The 22,722-nt window shown below is 42.6% G+C and overlaps 1 protein-coding gene across 1 annotated transcript in view; it reads right to left on the bottom strand.

Annotated features, from left to right (window-relative positions):
- The window catches only part of ABRAXAS2 (abraxas 2, BRISC complex subunit), a gene marked incomplete in the record, with an annotated part of 1,016,818 nt that overhangs the window by 503,413 nt on the left and 490,683 nt on the right, over positions 1-22,722 (bottom strand).

Below are 22,722 nucleotides of genomic sequence, written 5' to 3'. Positions count from 1 at the left end.
GAGTGGGAGTTGCAAGGGCATAGCCAGCATGTTTTTAGGTGCGCTTTTAATAAAGTTTTGAAGTTGGTGCATGATGGCAATGGAGGTAATTGTGGGTGGGAGTGAGTTCCATAATTTGTCTATGGCGCAAGAGAATAGTGCTTCACCAGTAGAGTTATTGGCTTTAGTGATCTGCAAGTGATTTTTGTTGCTGGATCTTAGTGGTCTGGTGGTGCGATAGGGTTGGAGTAGATTCTGGAGGGATGGGACATTTAGTGGATGGTTTACTAGTTTGTGGGTGAGTGAGAGTTGATACCACTGAAGGAGGTGAGGGAGTTCAAGCCAGCCCAGTTCAGCAAGTGAGAGACAGTGGTGACTATGGTAGGATGCCCCTGTGGCGAATTTTGCGATTTTGTTGTAGCAGGTCTCTAGCTTGTTTAGATCACATTGCCTTAGGTTGGTATATACTGGAGAGGCATAAAGTAGGGTGGAGATAAGGTGGGAATTTGCTATTGAAATCTTTGCTGCTTTGGTGAGAAATTGTTTATTTCTGTATAATGCTCCTAATTTTTTGTGGACTTTTTTATGGTCATGGATATGTGAATGTCAAATTTTAGTTTATTGTCTATTTCCACTCCTAGCAATTTGGTGTGTTCAGTTGGGTATATAGTAGTGTTGCCTTTTGCTGTGATGTTAAAGTGAGAGTTGTTTTGAGTATGTTTGGTGGGTTGGAAGATGAGTAGTTTAGTTTTGTTTGGGTTGAGTATTAATTGGGCATCGGATAACCATGTTTCAACAGAGGAAAAGGCTTCCTGTGTGACTTTTTGCAGTTTGGGTAGGGACTGGGCTGCGTATTGGATGAGTGTGCCATGTTTGGTGGCAGAGGCTATATTAATGGTGTAAACAGAGAAAAGTAGGGGTCCAAGGATGGATCCTTGGGGAACCCCTATGGAGACAGGTAGTTGGGGAGATATGTCATTCTGCCATACAACGGATTGTTGGCGGTCAGACAGGTAGTGAAAGGACAGGTAGTCAAACAAATGAGATACAATCTGATAACCATTTTGAAAGGGTTGTTTTAGCCACTGGTCTACCTTTTCTGGCCTCCGAAAAGGATACAAAAAGTTGATCTGATTTTCTAATATCCTTAGTTCTATCAAGATAAAATCTAAGCTGTCCGTGCACATCAAGTTTGTCCAGCATGTATTCTAATTTGTTGGAATGGTTGGGAAAAAAGACTGGCAATTCAATGACCTGACTGATATTAGACTCAGAACAGACTTTAGGCAAAAAGGAGGGGTTTGTTCTGAGAGATACTCTATCAGCATGGAAAATCATATAAGGAGGTCTAATAGATGATGCTTGAAGTTCTGACACACTGCGGGCAGAAGTAATGGCCACTAGAAAAATAGTTTTCCAGGACAAAAATTTGAGATCACAAGATTATGCTGGTTCGAAGGGGGGAAGAATTATTTGAGATAGCATAAAATTTAAATTCCAAGGAGAATAAGGGGTTTTGACATGAGGCCTCATGTGAAAAACACCTTTGAGAAAAACCTTAGATAACTTATGGGCCATAATATTTAACCCATCCAATCCAAGGTGGAAATTAGATATGGCAACTAACTGAACCCGAACTGTGGCAGCTGCTTCTCCTTCCTTAAAAATCATTGTCAAAAACCGTAAAATGGACAACAAAGGAGCCCGGAAAGGGTAAATTTTTTGTATGCTGGCCCAGATGGGGAACCTTTTCCATTTACTGCGATATAGTTTTCTGGTGGATGGCTTATGAAAAGACAATAGAATTTGTCTTGTGTCATCTGAGAGGGAATGAAGCCTGGTTATTTGGGGAAGTGGATCAGCCAAGCGGACAGCTTTGGAGACTGTAGTGAAGGATGGAGGTCCCCTGACAGGTGTGTCAGGAGGTCTGGAAATGGGTCCAGGATCCAAGAAGACTCCAGCAGATGATGGTGAAGAAAACGGAACCAAATCTGTCGAGGCCAATGGGTGACTATAAGGATAACAGTCCTTCTCAGTGACTTTGCTTTCTGTAAAAACCTGGGTATCAATGGAATTGGAGGGAATGCATATAGCAGATCCGGAGGCCAATTGTGTACGAGTGTGTCTCTTGGGAGATGTCCCGGAGGTGGTATCAGGGCAAAGTAGCTTCTGCATTTGGTACTGATGTGACTGGCAAAGAGGTCACAGCAAGGCTGGCCCCATTTGTGAAAAATCATGTCCACAACGTGTTGGTTGAGCGACCACTCATGAGGCAACAAGATTGCCCTGCTCAGCTTGTCCGCTATCACGTTGGATTTCCCCGGGATGTGCGTTAACAGAAAACGCTGGGATGATACAGCCCATTGCCATATCCTGAGGGCTTCTCGACAAAGGGGGTAAGACTTGGTTCCGCCCTGTTTGTTCAAGTACCAGACCACTGACATGTTGTCTGTCTGAATTGCAATTGTCCCTAGAGGAAGAGAGTCCTGAAAGTACTGCAACACCAGAAGTACTGCTCTCAACTCCAGAACATTGATATGCAGATGTGACTCTTGATCCGACCATGTGACTTGGGCAGTCTTTCACTGAAAATGCCCCCCCCCCATCAGGGAAGCGTCCGTGGTCACAGTGGCTACTGGGGGGAGGAGCACAATGGGTCGTCCTATTGTGACATGAAGAGACATCAACCACCACCGAAGGTCCCTCTTGCAAGAGTTTGTGATGACAATCATATGGTTCATTGGCACTTTCTGGTAAGACCATTGAGCGAACAGAAGCCATTGAAGAATTCGCATATGCATCCTTGCGAGTGGAATGGCTAGAACTGCTGCCGTCATCAAACCTAGTACCTTCAAGACCTCTGCGGCTGTAGCTCTGTTCTTTGACACCAATGAGTTGACGCGTTGGCAAAGAAGTGAGACCCTTTCGACTGGAAGACAGAGTGGTGGCTGAAGTATCTAACTCTGCTCCTATAAAGACGGTATGCTGCGATGGCGACAAGGCAGACTTTTCGAAGTTGACTGTAATGCCTAAGTGGTTGCAGAGTGTCAGAGTAGATTCTGTTGCCTGAATCAATTGATGCCTGGTGGTGGCGGTAAGGAGCCAATCGTCTAGGTATGGAAACACCTGGAATCCTAGATGCCTCAGGTGAGCCGTGACCACTGCCATGCATTTAGTGAACACACTGGGAGCTGTAGTGAGACCAAAGGGCAGGGCTCAAAACTGGTAGTGATTGGCTCCTAGCCGGAACGCAGGTGATCTCTGGAGTGTCTGTCCATCTTTATGTGGTAGTACGCATCATTGAGATCGATGGAGCACATCCAATCGCCTTTCCCCAAAAAGGGAAGAATGGCCTGAAGTGTGACTATTCGGAACTTCTATTTTTTTACAAATTGGTTGAGTCGGCTGAGGTCCAAGATAGGTTTCCAGTCCCGTTTTCTTTGGAACGAAAAAGAATCTTGAGTAAGTTCCCAAATCCTGCTTGGTCTGCTGGGACTGGCTGGATGAGATCTTTTCTAGCAACTTGCCGACCTCTATAGTTGCTTGTCCCCTGAGACTAGGTGGAACATCTGGGATTCTGTTGACAGGAGTGGGAAGGGAAGAGAACAGTATGAAATACCTTGTGGAAATGATGCTTTGTACCCAGGTATCGGATGTTATGCTTAGCCAGACTTCTGGGTACAAAGATAAGCGACCCCCGACTGCCTCCAGAACCGGACAGCCGTGTCTCCTTTCAGGAGCGCTGGTAGGGTTGACCAGAGAACTGGCCTCTGTCAGGGCATTTCTGTTTCAAATGCGTTAGATACTACTAAAAATGTGCGCTCTACCACTTTGAGTGCAGTCGACCTAAAGGCTACTACTGATAGCACTTCTGGTTCTACGCATACAGAGTTTACTGGCACACAAGCTAACTTGAATGTTGCTCCTGCAACTTTCGTTTCACAGCCTTTAGTGGCTGAATTCACTGAAACGATTGATTTACAACAAAATAAAGCTAATACAGGAACCATCCCTAAAAAAAACACGCCTTCTGCCATCCTCGACAACATCGCAGGCTTATATGACGTCCACGGCAGCTGGCCAAGATACTCACGCATCCAGGAGCACTGACAGTGTTTTTTTAGACACCAACAACAAAAATGACTTCTCCCTGAAGGCACCACTACCATTCAGGAATCGTACAATAAGCCAGAAAGTACAGTTTTGTACCTACCATAAATGTAGATGTGTCAATCTGCAGAGCATGCAATAACAAGTGCTAAAATTTGATAGATGCCAATGTTTCCAAATAGATAGAGGTAAACACAACAATTTTCCATGACAGGTGTTGTAGGTCTCTTGCTGTTGCTGGGGTAAAAAGTGCTAGTGTCAACTTTTCTAGCACAAAATTTAAAATGGTAATGGTGGTTGGTTTAACAGGCACTGTTTTAGTAGTCTTAGCTGCTTTAGCCCCCCCATGGAGGCCTTTAATGGCTGCTGCTGTTGGAGCTAGCACCACGCGTTGGGGTAGAAAACATCCAAGGGGATGGTGTCTGATAAGTCAACCACCGTAGGTAAAAAAATTGTGAAAGTCGTTTCAAGAGCGGTGGCCAGGCCTCGGTTGTAGGAGTAGGTTAGGTTTGTTCAGTTTTCTGTCTCTACCGACGGTTTAGGAGTTGCTTGACCATGGTTTCGCGGTTTCAAACCGGACCGCTGAAAGTGCAGTCTTCTATCTTTCATGCTACGGTGGGTAGTCGAGATGGGTGGTAATGTACGCGAAATCAGAACCCCGGTGAAACCTTGTAACCCGAAAACCGCCGCCGACGCGTCGGCCTCAAGAAGCACAGGCCGAACCTACTAAGTTACTGTACATTGAAAGCCTAGGCCCTACATAGACAGTAAGAGGAAACTTAAGAGGTATTTGTTTCGCCAGTTTAAACAATTGTGCAATTTTTTTATTCGCTGAGGGCACAGTTTAAGTCTCCTAACGGGGTACTACTTAGCTTGAAGCCTTCAAGGTAGTATTTGGTAGAAGTGCCTTGATCCGACCGATCGGCACTTGCGAACAGCTGCTGCTTCTACCACGCCGCAATGCAGAAAAGAAGGGTATCTACAAGGGACACTTATCCAGGATAAATCAAACAGAAAGGACCACACAGTCACGAAAAAGGAGACGAACATAAATACAGGTCTTGTTGTTAATATTTCTTCATTTAAACTGAGTGATGATCAGATAAATTTGCTTAGCAAAGGCCTGTCTTTTATACCAGCAAAAAAGGCTGATTTAACAGAAATGATAAAGGATTTAAAGTTGTTGGGAAGAAATTTAGCCTTAAAATCTTTGTTTCCTAACAATACAGTGAATGTGAATAATATATACAAACACCCTAGTAGTTTTATCCCAAATATTCCACCTAGCATTCAGAGGTTTACTGATATGTGTGAGATGGCTTTCCGAGACATAAATGAGCAGGATTTTAGTAATTATCATTTTAGCAATTTAACTGTTGATGAGCAAAGAGCATTGTATGAACCGAAGAACTTACACTCCCTGGTTATCAAACAGGCTGACAAGGGAGGTGGTATTGTCCTTCTAGACAAACAGTTAAATATACAGCAAATGCATAAACTATTATTAAATAATGATACATATCTATCTCTAAAATTACAGTTAATGCCATTATTGATAAAATTTCATTTTTACTTTTTGATTTACTCATTACAGGACTAATAGATGAGCCATTGTTTAAATATTTTAATGTTTTTAAACCAACTGTTCCTAAAATCTATGGTTTACCAAAGATCCATAAAGACCTGACTTTACCACCCATGCGACCTATAGTGTCTGGGGACGGTTGGTGTACCGAGCCCCTTTCAATATTTGTTGAAGACACTTTACATGGTCTGCTGGAGAATTGTCATACCATTTTAAGAGACACGAAGATGTTTCTCGAAAGATTACACAACAGAATGGTTAGTATTGAAATAGATATGGGCTTTGTATTAATCACTATGGATATAGAGTCTTTGTTTGCCAGTATTCCCAACCTATGGAGTATTGAGATGATTAGAGAATTTCTTACAACAAACAGGTACTTTACAAATAACAAAGTTCAATTGATTTGTAGTTTGCTAAAAATTATATTGGAAAATAATGTTATGACATTTCAGGAACAATTCTTTTTGCAAAAGGTTGGCGTGGCCATGGGCACCCCTTGTGCCAACAGCTACGCCAACCTAGCTTTAGTTTGTTCGGAAGAAACATTTGTTCTTTCCAGCAAAAATCCCTTTATAGAACATGTATTATGGCATGTACGGTTTGTGGATGACGTTTTTATGTTATGGAAAGGTAATGGTTTGAATTTTGCATCCTTTGTGACTTACACACTACTACTGATTTCTTAAGATTTTCATATCAGATTTCTGCTGAAAATATTGATTGTCTTCATGTACATTTGACTAAATCTGATCTAAATAATCTAAGGAGTCAAGTTTACCATAAACCTACTAGAAAAAATACATACCTGCATAAAACAAGCATGCACCCCAGACATATCCCAAGAAATGTACTAAAAGGGCAAGTATTCAGGACCCTGAGATTACACAATAATGATGAGGATGCATATGCAGCACTCAATAATCTCAAATGTGATTTTCTCCAAAGAGGCTATAATACTGCTGAGACTGATAAAACAGTCTCTGATGCCTGGAAATTGAGGCATACAAAATGCAGACCCCATTTTAATCCAGCTGTGAATAATCCTGCTACTAGTAGCAAGGGTACCTTGCCTACTAATGAGTTTAGAGTAGCGTTTCAGTTTGCCAGCAACATAAACCAATATATAGATGTTAAGAAACACTGGCACCTTTTGCAAGAGGTACCTAATTTAAATGCTATTACCACTAGCATTCCACAATTTAGCTTCAGGAATAATAAATCACTCAAACAACATCTCTGTAATAGACAGACATACAAGCTAAATCTTCTTTCTACACGTCAGGGTACCTATCCATGCGGGTCATGCAGTGCATGTCCTTACATCTATAGTACAAATACATATATTCATCCAACCAAACAGTTTCATCTGTATTCTTACACATATGCTGATTGTAAAAGTATTGATGTGGTTTATTATAGCTTCTTTAAGAGATGTCCTGTCTTTTATGTTGGCAAGACTAATAGATCCTTTACAGATAGAATTTTGGAGCACCTTCGTGATATTAGAAATAGAAAACATACAAATGCACTTGCTAATCATGTTATGAACACAGATCCTTCACATTACTTCCAGTTTTTTGTTTTACAACAGATATATAAAACTTTGAGAGGAGGGGATATAGAAAACATTACTGAAGGTTGTGAACAAAAATGGATAATGAAACTTAATGCAGATAAATATCCAGGTCTTAATGGTACTACATCTCTGGTTCCTTTTTTGAAAGCTAGACGCCTTAAACACAAATAATTCTAGACATAATATTTGTTGTCTTTTATGAATGAATTTTACATAATTGTATTTTTTAAAAAAAATTTATATGCTTGGTAGAAGCTTATGTCATGCATTTTAATGTGATTTATGTTTAGTTTTTGCCTGTGATTTAAATACTCCTTCAGGTATGACATCACTAATTATGTTAATTGGTTTCAAGAGTATTTAAGAAATGAGCTGTCTCAACATTTTGTCTGAAGAAGCAAGTGAGTGTTGCGAAAGCGCTTACCTCGGTTTCCTTTTGTTTATTTTATTTTATTAAAGACGCTATTGTGTGCTACCTTGGTGCATAGTTTTTTGTTCTTAACTGGCCTCTGTCACCCTGATGTTGTGGACTCCCCCCTGCCACGTGGGCGGCGTCTTCCATTATAACCCCCTCCTCTGTCTCTAGAAGGGGTTTCGTCATGTGTGTCCTGAAAGGCTCCCTGGGTTTTCAAAACCACATCTTTCCGCCCTTAGGGCCCTTGGGATAGGGCCGAGTAAGGGTAGAAAAACGGACTCCGACGGCAGATAGAATCTTTCCTTCCTGTTCCCACCTGGTTAGAGTTTCCATTACCTTGGGCCCAAACAGGGAATGAGCCATCAAATGGGGTGTTGATAAAGGAAGACTTGAAAGGCTTCGTAAAGGAAGAGAGACGCATCCAGGCTTGTCTACACAAGAGCAATGCCTGAACTAGCGGCCCTACTTGAACCATCAGCTGCGTAAGATATGAGACGCATGGACGAGTTCACAATCGAGTTTAGGGTAGCGAGCTGGGTGGTAACTTTGTCGGCAACCCTTGCAGCTACCGTATCTCCTAGCTCCTTCAGGAGATCTCTTTGTAGTCTGGTAAAATGGGTTAAATAGTTTAGTGATCGAAAGGAAAAAATCGCTGAACTAAATATGCATTTCCCATATCTATCCATGATCCTGGAATCTCTGTTAGGAGGATGGATAGTTGAGGACGTCTCAGACTTTTCCTTTTTGGTGGTTGCTACCGCCACCACCATGGCATCAACAGGCACTCCCTTAGTCAAACAAGCTTTGTCCACGGGGGCAGAAATGAACTTATTTGGCTTCCGAGGGACAGGTTTTATGGGCTCCAGAGACTCCCATGCCTTACGAGAGATCAGCTCCATGAGCTCTTCATAAGGCAGAGACACCCAAGAGGTGGAAGGTTGAGACCCGAAAGCCTTCAAGAGCACTGACTCGTCCTCGGTAGGGCTTTTGGACTGCCAATTACCCCTCTGATTAAGGATCTCAAATATCTCTGCAAAGGAGATATCCTCAGAGGGGGATCGAGGGGACCCTTCTGACTCATCCAAGTCAGTGTCAGATGTCAAAGACTCCTGTGGGGAGTCCAAATGCCTCCTCTTGCACAGTCTCTTCCTTGGTACCTCCTCAGTGGGGGCTTCTGGGGAGGTCTCAGAAAAGCAGGGGGCACCCTCTGGGGCTCCTTGAGGCTCAGGGTCTCTATGCTTGGGTTGACCGGTAGAAGCAGGAGCGAACACTAGCGCTTGAGGAGAGAAGGAAGCCAGACCTGATGCTGATGATGTCTTTGGAGACAGGACTCTCCTCAGGGCATCGAACGCACCATGACTCCAACGAGAAGGTGTAGATGGATCCGAAGGGACCATCCGATCCTCCCGCACCGAGGCCATGGGCTCCGAGCCTGAGGTAGGAGCCGTGCTCATCCGAGCCAAAGCCCTGAGAGGAAGAGTCGGCACAATCAAATCGGTACGACTATCCTCTCCGGACCCGACAGGAGAGTATTGGCTCTAGAGTCCCCGGTCAGCGCCAAGGACGTCCGAGTAGATGGAACGGATAACAACGGAGCAGGTCTCGGCTCCACAGGCTCAACAACCATCAGGTCGGCCTCCTCCGGCTCCGAAAGTCCAGTACAGCTTGGAGGAGGAGGAGCAGTCAAGTTTGGGGTAATGATCTTCAGTTAAAACAGAGGCGTCGGAGCTGACAGCAATTTGGCAAGGCCTGGTGCCCGTAAAAGCTTCTGCACCAACTGGTCCATATCCAGATCTGAGAGGCTGACAGAAGGCTTCGAGGACTGCATCGAGGGTGCTGATTGAAGCAGAGGAGATGAGGGAATCTCAGAAACTGGCTCCAAAGCTGTGAGCTGGCTCCGAACGGAAGGGACACTCTGTTCTGAAGGCCGTGGAACCAATGACCTTACAACCTCCATTTTTTTAGCCTTTTTAGATAACTTGGAGTCACCTGAAGATTTGGATGACTTAGAGGATTTACTAGCACCATCGTGGTCACCCAGTGCTTCCGAGAAGGGGTGCTGAAGTAAACCCCTATCCACCAATTTCCTCCTCCTCTCAAAGTACCCTGGAAGAGAAAGAGTGACAGATGCTACAAGAGTCTTGGAGGTGTAATGCCCCCAGACAATAGACACACTGAACGTGCCTGTCAGTGACTGACATTTTTTGTCCACAATCCGGACATTTTTTGATGCCAGATTTAGGATGTTGCTTCTCTTTCTCTTCAGACATCCTTTTAAATTTAGACAAATTTAAACAGAAAAAAACACACTAAGCAACTATTAGCTATTTACTTAAATACAAGGCCAACACTACTAGGCTAACTGCTAACTAGAAACACTTCTATAGAAAAAACAAAGCCAACACAGGGCACTTATCTAAATATATATATATATATATATATATATATATATATATATATATATATATATATATACACACACACACACACACACACATACATATGTATATATATATATGTGTGTGTATATATATATATATATATATATATATATATATATATATATATATATAAACTATACTAACAAGAATGAAAGTCAAGAAAAAGTTTTAAAACATGCGAATAGAAGAATCTTTCCAATAAAATTGGTCCGAGCAATCTGGAACACCAAGATCTGTGCCGCTGCAAACTACATCTGAGGTAATTCCAGCAGTGCATCATGGGATAAGGGGCTTGGTCTCAAGCTACTGGTAAACCTTGAGCTTTGCTAACGGCCGTGTCGGAGCAGAGGATCAGCTCTGAATCCATCAGTGAGAATAAACGGTGAGATTTAACAACTTCACATTGATGGTTTTCCAGAAGGGAAGACATAGGGTAAGGTGAGTGGACAGGAGCACTTGGGCAAGGCTGTCATGGGGAGGAAGGTCCCCCTCTATCTGGAAAGGGCTGTTTTTTTTTGGGGGGGTGAGGTTGAGGGCCATCTGGGATAAGGTTGTCTCTTAGGTCCCCTATGTGGTCTAGCAGTAGAAGGGTGAGAGGTGTAAGGGACCCTTCTGACAAAGGATGTTTTGCCCGGGTAGTTCCTGTAACATCTGGGCACTGGGGACACCAGCAAGTGCTTAATGTCCTGCAGCTCCTTGCTTTTTTTTAAAAAAGTTCTGCAGCATTTTTGCCAAACAGAAGGATGTTGTTCAAAGGAGCATCCATGATTTTGGGTTTAAAATCATCTGGCAGAGGCTGTAATCTGAGCCAGGAGTATCTGAGCAAGGCCGATGCAGTCGCAGCAGACCTGGCAGATGCTTCTGCTGCATCATAACTGCAACGGATAGAGTGTCTGGCTACTTGTGTGGCAAGGGACAGTTTGGAGGCAATGTCTGATTTGGTTGGACAGTCAGGGGTGGAAGCCAATAAAGTGGTGGCCTGAGAAACCATGTCTAGAGCATACTTCACCATGTGTGTTTGGTAGCTTATAGCCCTGAAAGCTAGTGTAGAGGAGGTGCATACTTTTTTTCCCATTCTGTCCATAGTTTTGTGGTCTTTATCTGATAGCAGTAGAGAAGCAGAAGGCAATTGCCTAGACTGTGTGTGTCTGGGGATACTGCAATAATTGTTGGGTCGGCCGGGGGGGGGGGGGCTACTTTGTAAAACCTAACCGGCCTTTTAGGGGCAGGAGGTTAAGAGTCCGGGTTCTTGGAAACAGAACTGAAGGCATCAAAAAAGGCTGGGAGCACTGGAGGGATGGCTGAAGGTGAGGGAGAGTCAAGCTGTAGAAGCTCAAAGTATCTCTTCTGGGTTTCAGAAACTAAGGAAGTATCCCACTTGAAATACTGTTTCATTTTTGACATAGTCTCCTCAAATGAAATATCCTCAGGTGGGGAGTCCCCTTCAATACAGTCCTCATCAGAGGAGTAATAGTCTATGGGAGAGGCAACTTAAGATACATAGGAGACAGATTCCTCAGAGGAGGAGTAAGACTGCTCAGGGTCATCTTGAGTAACTATTTGTTGAGTAGTAGTTAAAGGCAGGAAGGAAGCAGCGGCCAGCCTGGGACTCAGCACAGGAATGCTGGTGGGAGTAGGGCCTGTAGGCCTAAGTGCCATAAAGGCCTGCATCAAAGAAGAAGTGAAGGATTCCCAGTCTGGGGCTGCTTGAGGCGTTGGGCTCAGGTGTTTTATTTTTCTTTCCTTTTTGTAGGAGTGGGCATCCGGGTAGGTAGGGAAACAAAGGCCTGCGCTGGAGTAGAAGTCTTGGTTGCCTGGTCAAGCAATGGTTCCCCCTCGACGTCTGTATCAACTCCGCTGAAATGCTCTCCTTGGCTAATGACATGGCCCTCTTCCAGAGGAACCATCGGAGTAATAGTGTGTCCCCTGACCCCTAAAATGGCAGTTGACGGAACATCTGAAGGCGGAGCAGCATCTGGAGAAGGCTTGCAGAACTTGGCCTTCTTCCTAGGTTGTTCATTTTGGGCGGCCAACTCGGGATGCATCCTAAGCGTGAGGCGTTTAAGCCTTTGATTTTCTGAATACAGATTTAACGTGGCCAGACGGCTGCATAAGGTCTTGGATACAAAGAACTGACAAATAGAGCAGGCCTTATGGTCGTGCTCTCTACCTAGGCAAAAGACACAGTGGTCATGGGAGTCTTTGTGCAGAATATGGCGCCCATAACTACATTTACTCTTTTTCTCCAACATCAGCTAATAGAAAAACTACAGTAACCAAGCTAAAGCTTAAGTACGAGTGAAAAAGGTAAACCCCAATGGGGTACTTATCTTTTCAAAGTCTTCGGACATAGAAGCGAAGTGGTCGAAGCCATCATCGTCTGGGACTGAAAAGTTCTGAGGTCTATACGTGCCGTCACATTCATATTCCATGGTTTATGGCCCTATGTGTGACGTCCCACACACCTATAGCAGCCAGGCTTAAGCTTTTGTATAGGAGCCAACGTTGGGTCGCCTGAGGTCTGGAAATCCCACCGTATGAATACTGCAACATGGGAATAGAAGGACATCCAATGCTGTCTGGGCCAAAAGGGAGTCACCAGCAAGATTTTGGGAGCATTCTGTTTTATTCTGAACAGGACCTTCGGAATGAGTGGAAAATGTGAGAAGGCATAAAGAAACATCCTCTTCAAGGAAAAAGGGAGGACATCCACTTTCCAGACCAGAGGACCTGGGACTCTAGCACAAAAAATTGGAAGTTGTCTGTACAAATGAGGCACAAAAAGATCTACTTGAGGAGTACCCAACTGGAGGACAATGCCGAGAAACACATCCCTGTGCTGCATCCACTTGTGTGACTGTGTAAACGGACCTGCTCAGAGTGTCTACCAAAAAGTTCTGATCCGAGGGGAATATAAACAGCTTCAAGAGTCACTTGATACTGGATAGCCAGGTCCTATACTAGAAAAGCCAACCTACAAAGGTGGTAAGATCTCACCCCCCCCCCACTTGCTTGATGACATACCACATCACTGTGGTATTGACTGTAAATACCTTGAGGCATCTTGAGATGTCTTGGGAAGAAAAGACAGTGAAAAGCCTGAACAGCCAGCAGAAGAGCTCTCACTTCCTTGACACTGATGTGGTTCTTTCCTTTGCTGAGTCAACCAAGGGCCCTGCACCTTTAGAGAGTTGAAGGATGCTCCCAATCCCACATCTGAAGTGTTTATGAACTCCTGAGACAGAACAGGAGGTTGAAAGGGGAGCCCTAGATTCACAGGCAACTGCTGAATCCACAAATGAAATTCCAGCTTCAGGCATGGAAGAAAAGAGACTAAGAAGTCCAGAGGATGAGAATGCTGAATACAAACTAACTTTAGAAACCACTGAAGTTTTCTCATGTGGAGTTTGGCAAAAGGGAGCATAGGAATGGTGGAAGCCATAAACCCTAGAACTCTCAGAAAATCTCTTGTTGTGATTAAGGCCACAGGAAGAAGGGAATGAAAGAAGGAAACTAGAGTCAAGGCCTTGGGAAGAGGCAAGGATGCCAGCGTTGTAACAGTCTGGATCCTGCACCCCAGAAAGATGATCCTGTGAAGGAGTCAGAAAGGACGTTTGGAAATTTATAGTGAACCGTAGGCCTTGCAGGAGGGAAATGGCAAAGTGAAGATGTTGCAGTAGAATCTATGGAGAGGATGCCTGAAGCAAGAAATATTCTAAGTAGGGAAAGATTTGTATCCCCCTTAGCCTGCAAAAAAACAATCACAGGAGCAAGGGATGTGGTGAATACCCTTGGGGCAGCAGAAAGGCCAAAGGGCAAAGCAGAGAACTGAAAATGCCAGGAAGCAACAGAGAAAAGTAAAAACTTCCTGAAAAGGAGATGAATAGCAATGTGAAGATAAGCATCTGTGAGGTCCAGAGACACTAGAAAAGCCTGAGGAAGCAGCAGAGGAAACAAAGTCTGAAGAGGCAACATCTGAAAAGGGACCTTCAGAAAAGTGTTTAAATGAGAGAGGTCCAGTGCCCTCTTTCCTGGGAACCAAAAACATTCTGAGTAAAACACCTTCCCTCTTTGGGAAACAGGAACTTCCTGGACAGTTCCCGGAGTGCTGAAGCCCCCTCCCCGGAAAGAAAATCAACTGTTCCAGAGGGGATGAGGAATACCCATGAAAGGCAGACGAGATTTCCACACCATGAAATACCCTAGGTGGATAATGGGCAGAGCCCAGGAATCTTGAGTAATCTTTAACCAGACAGGAAGGGGCAGGGAAATACAAAGTGAAAGAGGAATGTGGCTGAGAAGAACAGGATAGTCAGAGAGCACCTGGTTTGTTAAGAAAAGGAGACTTCTGAGTCACAGTAGTCTGGGTAGCTTTAGCAAGAGGAGCCTGCTTCCTGTCCTTTTTACCCTTGGGAGGGAGGGCAAGGCTGCCTATGAACAAAGGCCAGCTTATTATGATAATTTCTCTGAAATTTAGGCACAGGAGAAAAAAAAAAACAAGTTAAAGTTCCTGCAAGGCCTTGCTCTTATCCTGAAGAGACAAATAATTTAACAACAGCTTCACCAAACAAGTGTTTGTTGTCAAACCAAGCATCCATCAACTTAGTCTTAATATCATTAGGCAAAGGTTGAAGCCAAAGCCAGGAATATCTCCTCCTCACAGAACCAAAAGCAGCAGCTCTAGAATAAACCTTTGTTGCAGCATAACTACACTTAACACAATTGCGAGCCACCTGGGAAGAAGTCCCTAGTAGGGAAAGAACAGAAGTCCTCCCTTCAGTGTCAGGGAGATCTGAAATTACCTGACAGACTTTGAGGAAAAAAAAAAGAGCCAAAATATATTGTTGGTGTTTAAATATAATTGCATCTACTTCAAGGGTGAATTTTTCCACCAGATAAAACGGGTGGCCATGGGTGCAGCATGCGCACCCACAAATGCTAACCTAGTTTTAGCACGGTGGGAGGAGAAGTTAGTATTAATTTCAGTGTACAAGGACAATTGGATTCTATACAAAAGGTTTTTACATGACATATGCATTTTATGGGCAGGATCCATTGAAGCTATTAATGATTTTATACTTTTTTTGAATAATTCCACTGAATTCTTAGAATTTACACACAAGGTTAGTCAGGAAAAACTACAGAATTTAGGTGTAGAGATATACAAGGAAAACAATGAATTTAATTCAAAAATATTTAGAAAAAGCACATTCTCAAACTTGTTTTTACATTATAACAGTGCACATCTCCTACATTATAAGAAGAATATTGTTAAGGGGCAACATATCAGATTAAGTAGAATGACTTCTAATGATGAAGAGTTTTTGAAAGAAACAATTCTATTAAGGCAATTTTTCAAGGCTAGAAAAATAAGTGAATGAGAGAAAGGTAGACAAGTTTAAACCCATTTTAGGTGCTAGTCTCCCAAATGAAGTCACAGGGATACAGACCAACCAGAATTCCTACGGAAAGGCCTTAGTAATTGAATATAATGGAAGCTCCAACCTGATTAGGAATATTGTAGATACTGAATGGAATAGGTTTATATCATTTACAGACCCAGATAGAATATCTAAAGACAAATTGAAAGTGGTATTCAAAAATTCATGTAGTCTGAAAAACTTGTTGGAAAAAGAAGAATTCAGAATAGGGCAACAAGAAAAACAAAAGGTACATATAAATGTGAACATTGTGGCCAGTGTAATTAATATAGCCAATAAGGAGAATATTCATTTAGAAAGTAGGAATATCACGGTCTTGGGCAAAGAATACAGTAATTGTGATTCTAGTGGGTTAGTGTACTTGTCATGTCAGTCTTGCCAGGCATTTTTATGTTGCCAAGACAGAACGCAAGCTCAGGAAAATAATTTATGAGCACGTGTATGACATTCTCACCAACAAGGAGACCAACGCTTTATATAGGCATAAGTTAAAATGTACAAATGCACGATACAAGTTTTTTGTTACTGAAAGTGTAAAAACTGATGGTAGGGGTGGTTTATGGGAGGAGACATTAGAATACAGAGAGTTATGGTGGCAGATCACCCTGCAGTCGAACAAATTTCCTGGGTTGAATGACCACATATCGATAGCCCCTATTCTTAAATTAAGGTCAGCCAAGCTCTAAGATTTGTCCCTCCACAGACCTACTAATTTTCATTGCACATCAATTTCGCAAGACTAACGAACTTTATTTAGTTTCCCCTTTAGAACACTGGTTAGTTAAGAATTTTAAAAATATTCTTAGAAATACAACATATCCATAATTCATATACCACAATCGAGTATTCAAGATAAAGTTCATAATATAAACTTTACGTATTATTGTTTATAATAATATTTAAATAGAAGTTATGTTCTTACCATAACGTTCCATGTTAGTTGTCTTCTTCTCGCCTTCTTCTTGCTGGATGGGTTCGGAGCCCCCCCGGGCCCACTCTGCCACTCTAAAGCTCGGAGTTTTGGTTCCACCGACCGAGCCCCCATATCCCACAATGCTAGGGCGGGGATTTACCTCAGATCTGGATTGTAAAAAGCCCCCAGCTAAAGATAGTAAATACAGTAACAACATAATAACTATAACAGAGACTCTCTCTAACAACAGGAAGGAGAAGAAATGACCAAACAAGAAATATGCATAAAACAAATAGCAAGCAAAGAGGTAAAATATCTCTAACAGAGTGAGATAATTGAGGAAGCCTGGCTACGGTTGGAAGTGGAGGAATGGCCTGGTAAAGGAAAATAAGTGAAGTATTCTCTGCACTTGCTGTTTTGGGAGTAAAAAAGATGTCGCAGTTGCTGACCCACTCTTTCGAAATATCTCTCTCACTAGTCTTCTTTCAGAGACTGTGAAGTGAGGCATGAGCTCTGCTCAACTTGTCCATAACACTGCTCTCATCTCCAGAACATTTATGCAAGTGGGCATATTAGGCTACTGTGCCATGTGCTGACCTGGACTGTCCTGCCCCCCCCCCCCCCCCCGAGGGATCAGGAGGCATCCAGAGTCAGAGTAGCAACGGGAGGAGGTGGAACAAATGGTCTCCCAACAGGGCTGGAAGACATCCACCACTTGATGCTTTTCTTTCATAATGGTGTGAGACATTGGAAGTTCCTGGATGACCATTGAGAACCATTGAGAAAGAGCATCCACTGAAGGATTGACCGATCTGTTCAAGATACTGAGATCCAAAATTGGTCTCCAGTCCCCTGTTTTCTTTGAAAAAAAAGAACCTTGAGTAGATTCCGGATCCTAGTGGGTGCTGGGCACTGCTGAATAGCTTTTCTTTGCAGTTTTGAAATTTCAAAGCTGCTATGCTATATTCTGTGGAAGGGTGGAAAAGGGATTTTTGACTTTTTTGAGCTTGAGAACGGAAAAGAAAGGAAGACAAACTTATGAAATGATGGACTACCATTTGTCTTGTGTCAAGGATAGCCAGGCTTCTGGGCACAGTACAGTGACCCCCTTCTGCGACTGATGGGCAGATGGGCACAAAGAGGGATGGAAAGGGCTTTATCGAAGAAGTCTCGATTTCCTGGTTCCCTGGTTCCCCCGCCCTAGGGCTCTGCCTACCATTGTTGTACATCTGCCTGGCGGGAACCTCTTGCGCTCGCCAGGCTAAGTCCCCGTCCGGGGATTGTTTACGAACTCACTCCATCGGCCGCAAGAGAGGAGGCGATGGAGGAGTTAAAAGAAATAAGGATAGTGCAGCTTTTTCGAGCCAAGACCTCGATGCCCTGTTGAGACAGACAGGAATCTCAGGTTTCAAACAAGCCTCTCAAAATGAGCTTTTTTTTTCCTGCAGACAGGACCCTGGAAGCCATAGACAGACAGCACAGGAGGCAGTCCAGCAAAGGCCCCCAGAGACAAGACACAAGAGTGTGGCGTCTGTCTCAGAGAGATCTGACAGCATCACACGCATCACACTGCCTTCTTGAACTTTTTTTTTTCTAATAGACCTACTACAAACACACACACACACAAACACACACCCTATATGCCACACAAAAAAAATAAAAATATTATTAAAAGTATAAAAAAAATAATAACAAACAGCACACAAACACTCACACAAACACCTCCTAGGAAGAAGGGAAGGCCCAAGGGGGAAGAACTGGGATATAGGAGCCTCTCGAGCGGTGGAACCAACTCTCGAGGCTTTAGGGAGTCGGAGAGTCGGGCCGAGGGGTCACTCCAACCAGAATAAAGAGAAAAGATAGGCGAGATAACATCTTACATTTCTAACAGAAAAAGACTTGTTCATTTTATGTTTTTTATGATGTAATTTAAGGTAAATGGCACTAGATGGAGCTTTAAGTCCTTTGTATATGCATTTATGTGATAGCAATTCAGCACTGAATTTTTTTAAACATTTTAAGAAGTTTCTTATTTATTGTATGTATTGATTTTATTAAAGGTTTATACTGTATTAAATTTAATAAAAGTATTTACTGAGGTGTTTTAAACTGGGTTTATATGATGGTATAAGAAGTGCAAACAGCCCTTTGGTTCATCAATTTTCAATTAATCCCTTCCTTTCATGTGACAGGTTAATTAATGAATTTTGTGTGCTAGGAGCACTATAAATGTAAATTAGTTACATTCAGTCTGCATCTGATGAAGTCTATTGAAACGAAAACATAGTTTGTATCTGTAACAGCTATACTGGTGTGTTCGTTTTTATTATTAAATTGGTGAAACAGCATTTCTGTGTTTTGTGTCCGATCCCTCAAGGGTGCCTTTTGGAATTTACAAGTTTTTGGTTGGTGCCTTAGTGTACTTTTGGTTCTCCTCATCACAGAACCAAAAGCAGCAGCTCTAGAATAAGCCTCTGTTGCAGCATAAATACACTTTATAGAATTGCGAGCCACATGGGAAGAAGTCCCTAGTAGGGAAAGAGCAGAAGTCTTCCCTTCAGTGTCAGGGAGATCCGAAATTACCTGACAGACTTGAGAAAAAAAAGAGCCAAAATATAGCTGGACATTTTGGTATGATAATTGATAACCCTAAAAGCCAAGATAGCAGAGGTATAAACCTTACCTAGCCTTTCCAAAGTTCTGCTGTCTTTACAGAAGGAAGTAACAGTGGAAGGCAATAACTGAGATGGCTTGTCAAATGCCAAAGACACCACAGAGGGCTTAGCAGAAGGACACCTATAGAGAAATTTGCAGTCCAGAGGCACCCTATAAAAACCTATTAGGTTTCTTGGGGGCAGAAGGCTGGGGATCTGGAGCCTTAGATGCAGTAGAAAAGGCATCCAAAAATGGAGCGAAAACAGGAGGAACAGAAGAAGGTCTAGGAGAGTCCATTTGCAAAAGATGTAGTACCTCTTCTGAACCTTAGAAACCTCCGCACAATCCCATTTAAAGAACTCAGTCATTTTAGAGATTGTGTCCCCAAAGGAAATCTCCTCGAACACAGTGTCAAGACTTGTGGATGCCCCATTCTCAAACCCACAGTTCAAAGGAGAGGAATTATGAGATGAATAAGAGATTCTTCATCAGAATCTACCTCCTCTTTAGAGGAATCCTGTTCCTTGATTCTTTTAAATAAAAGAGTAGAGGACCAAAGGAGGCAGGAACAGAAACTCCACGAGGAGTTTTCAAAGTCATAAGGGCATTAAACAACCTCCCGAGTGAAATTCTGCCATTCACTTTGAAGGCCCTTAGGAGCCAGAGAAACATGCCTTGTTTTTTGTTTCTTTTCAAAGGGATACCTGCCTTGTAAAACTTAGAAGGCTCAAACCACAGATGGCATTTAATAATTGTAGTTGAAACTTCCTCTCTAACCAGAATCTGAGGAACACCCCTAAGCCCTTCGGAAATAATCAGCCACGGCTCCCCCTGAACATCTGAAGCGGAGGTCTGCAAGGCCTTCAAAGATATGTGAGAGGTTGGATTCATATCAACCTCGGAAACAGTTGTGGCAGAGGAATCCAACAGAGGAGCCGGGTGATACTCCAGGCTTTCAGAAGCCTCAGCTGGGACGTCCAGTGGAGGTGGCACAGTGGAAGAATCAGACTTAGATTTCTTGGCCTTTTTCTTCAGAGACAGCAGACCCTTGCAGCAGGAAGTTACTTCCATGGTGTCTTTTGCTAAAAGCTAAATACGTTGATTCTCCAAGTACAAGGCCAGACAGGAAAGCTGACTATAGATGGTCTTTGGAACAAAAGCCAGACAGAATAGATGTAAAGTCATGGAAGTTCCAAGGCAAAATAAGCACTGCTCGTGACAATCTTTATGGGGAATATGTCTCCCACACTGGCATTTACCTTTCTGGATGACATGAACCCCACAAACAACACACACAAAAAAAATAAATAAAAATAAGAGCCAAAAACACTAATGGGGCACTTACCGGAAACGGCATGGTGACCCAGCAAACAAATCGGGCGTTCAGACCAACAATCAAAAGATGGTGTTCAGAATGGTGGCAAAGACGTTCTGAGGATGGTACGTCTGAATGTCACCTTTAAAGCCTACACTACACGCAGAGTGAATACATGTAATGTACTGCATACCTTACAGCAACCTAAAGATTTTGGTATACTGGCCAGATGTAGGTCGGCCTTAGCAGGGGATCCCTATTGTAAAGAATACTGTAACAGTGAAATGGAAGGACATCATATGCTACTAGCTCTATTAGTTGGGAGATAATATTTATTTATTTATTTACCATTTACTGACTATAGTAGAACACTGATCTATGGGTACTGTTTTCAGATTCAGGCTGGGAAAAGTAAGAACAAAGTAATAGTTAACAAAAATGTCATTTACAGTACTAAGCATGCAGAAACATTCCAAAAATATTTTAGAATGCTATCAAACATAGCGAGAGTCTATAAAATACAAAATCCATCATCAAGAAAAATATTAAAACTTAGTAGCCTGTCTAACAAAGTAGAAATCTGTCTTAATAGTAAGGTATACACAATTCTATTTACAAAGTTACTGTAGGTTAATTTGGGCTATAGTGACAGATGTAACATCTTGAAAAACATTTTGTATCAAGTGAATCTGGAAGCTAAAAATGTGTAAAAGAAGCATTTTATTCCAGTTTAGTGGATGAAGTATGAAGAGTGGGATGGAGGGGGGAAACTCTCACATATTGAGGAATGAAGTGGGGGGACAGTCAAGTATTAAAAAGATAACACTAAGATGGTAGACAGGTGACAGCAGTCGCACAGAATGTGAATAGAATGACCAGCCCAGTTAAGCAGAATAGAAACATACGCCAGAAATAATTGTATTGCAAAAAACATGTATGACTAAATTAGAATGTGCAAAACTTTAGGACAGAGGGTATGTAGTGGCAGTATCAGACAGTTACACAGGTGCTCAAAGGGGGATTGTAGTTTGGCTTTCTAGATTTTTCTCACTACACCAAGGACTGTTGGAAGATGCGCAAATAAAGTTTGCTAGACTGAGGGGATGGTGGTGCAGAAGGTTTTTGTTTATATTCCAATCTAGGTTACCCAGTCATAAATGGCAGTTAATGGCATTTTGTCAGGAAATTACTTTGTTTATGGGATACTGGAATTTGATTATGTTCAATGTCAAAGCTGTTATTGGACCCAAAATTGTGAATTTATTAGCAACTGGAAAAACCTTGCTGTCTATTGTAAGCTCTTTGAACTTTCAAATAGTTGCATAATTTTGCATGAAGGAATCTGACAAACTATTTTACCTATGTACAAAGATAATCTGCTTGATTGAGGTAGCACAGAATTTATGTGACAAGGGAATGTGTGAAGAAAGTAATGAGACATCATCTAGGGCCATGTTAAATTAAAGGCAAGATTTCAAAATTAGTCGGGCATGGAGTAACATGCCATACTGAGCATTTACTCCACACCCAAGACAAATAGATAGGGCTACTGCAAATGGTCTATGCTGATAAGAAATGCAAGAGCATTATGCCGGATTCCAAAAGGGTAACTGGACTTACTATGCCAAACTAAATCAGTGGTGTACTTTGAAATACACCCTTTTTATAAGGCTGACTCAGAGGTTTCCATTCTGCTGAATGGGAAGCAGTAGTGATGCAACAACTCTGTGTGTGGGACAAGGTACTACAGATACCATATGATGGTATGCCAGAATGGCTGCAGTAGCCCATTACGCATATAGATGAAGCTGTACTGCAGGTGTTGGGAGTCTCTGCGGGGAACGCCTGTGACCATCCGCATACCCAGATGTGTGTACTGTAAACCATCTCACAATCTATACTCTGAGTTGGCAGGCAGGATGTCTTTCAGAATAAGCTTATTGAACTTGTTCTGAAAACCTTGCATACCTCAGAGGATGCCTGTGGATGTTCTGGTCCCCAGTTATACAACACAAAGGTCATGTATGCATTGGGGAGGGCAGAATCTTGTGCCCACACTCCACACATTTCTCTTAAGACCCAAACACTTTCTACATAAGTGTTTTCAACAGTTACACATGTACCATTCACAGCAGCAAAACTACTGCGTCAGTCAAATACAAAGGCACTACTCTGACAAAAAAACTGAAAATGCTAACAACTGTGGAAAAAGTTTGCATAAAAATATCTCAACAAGTTAAAGAAGAGAAATAGTGAATGGAGAGAAGCAAAAAAAGAAACTGATATTGC

The sequence above is a fragment of the Protopterus annectens genome, chromosome 14.part0 (assembly GCF_019279795.1).
Source record: "Protopterus annectens isolate FY-2018-M chromosome 14.part0, PAN1.0, whole genome shotgun sequence".
Lineage (NCBI taxonomy): Eukaryota > Metazoa > Chordata > Ceratodontiformes > Protopteridae > Protopterus > Protopterus annectens.
The sequence above is the reverse complement of the archived record's forward strand: the minus strand, read 5'-3'. Positions and strand labels throughout refer to the sequence as shown.